Here is a 1050-nt window from a genome sequence, read left to right on the forward strand (position 1 = left end):
TTTTTTATTGACTTTTTAAATTTAAAATTTTATATAGCCCACCCTTTACCTTGGTACCTTGAAATGGATCACCCTTTCTTAAATGTATGGAGACTAGGGGAAGTCTTGAACGGATTTTAACCATACGGAATAAAGTCAATCGGAAGTTCAAACATTTTTATTTTAGACACTTATTATTATATAAATATTCGGTATATATAGTATTCTGGTGGTTTGAACAGTTGGGGTCCGATTTTAACAGTATTTAGTAGTAAAATAAAATACTCAAACAATTATTTGAGCATTTGGTATATACTGTTAAGTGAAATAATGAAATGGAGCTTAAATCGGTGATATATGGAATGCAAGCAACGATTGATTGAACAATTCCAATCCTGGTATGGAACACTTTTTTATTATCTACATGGACCCGATTTTCTATGGCCCTGCAAAAAATAGTTAGGTAAATAAATTGTGAACTCTGCGAGAGAATAAAAATCATCCTACACAGTGCCTAAAAGGAAAAAGGAATATTGTTAATTTTAATATTTTTTTTAATTGGATAAATACAAACGCAGTAGTTATGAAACACTATACGTATACGAGTATTTGCCAGTTCCACCAGGAGTGAATACACTTTATGGAAGAGTGGAAAACTTTTATCTTAACGTTTTCAAGTATTTAATAGCCTGATCAAGGTATATTAAATTTGCTACAAAGGTTGTAACACGTACAAAGAGCGCTGGAGAACCTGAAGAATATATGGCATGTAGTACTTACATATGTATATGGTAAATGCTCAATAGCGTACAGCTTTTATACCGATCGATCAAAATAAATTAGCTTTATTTAGCTAGATCCTTATAAAATTTGGCAAATTGTTGTTCAAAGCAATGCTATAATCGTATTGTTTAAATCGGACCACTTTAGCATTCATGGCAACTGTACCATAACAAACTGACCGATCAATACAAAGATTTTCATAAAAACCCTTACCTTAATTCGAATTGAAGGCTGTTCATATCAAACAACGTGGCTAGTAGGAACGTTTTCCGATAGATGTAAGCCATT

Source organism: Bactrocera dorsalis, chromosome 1 (genome assembly GCF_023373825.1).
Source record: "Bactrocera dorsalis isolate Fly_Bdor chromosome 1, ASM2337382v1, whole genome shotgun sequence".
In the NCBI taxonomy this organism is placed as follows: Eukaryota; Metazoa; Arthropoda; class Insecta; order Diptera; family Tephritidae; genus Bactrocera; species Bactrocera dorsalis.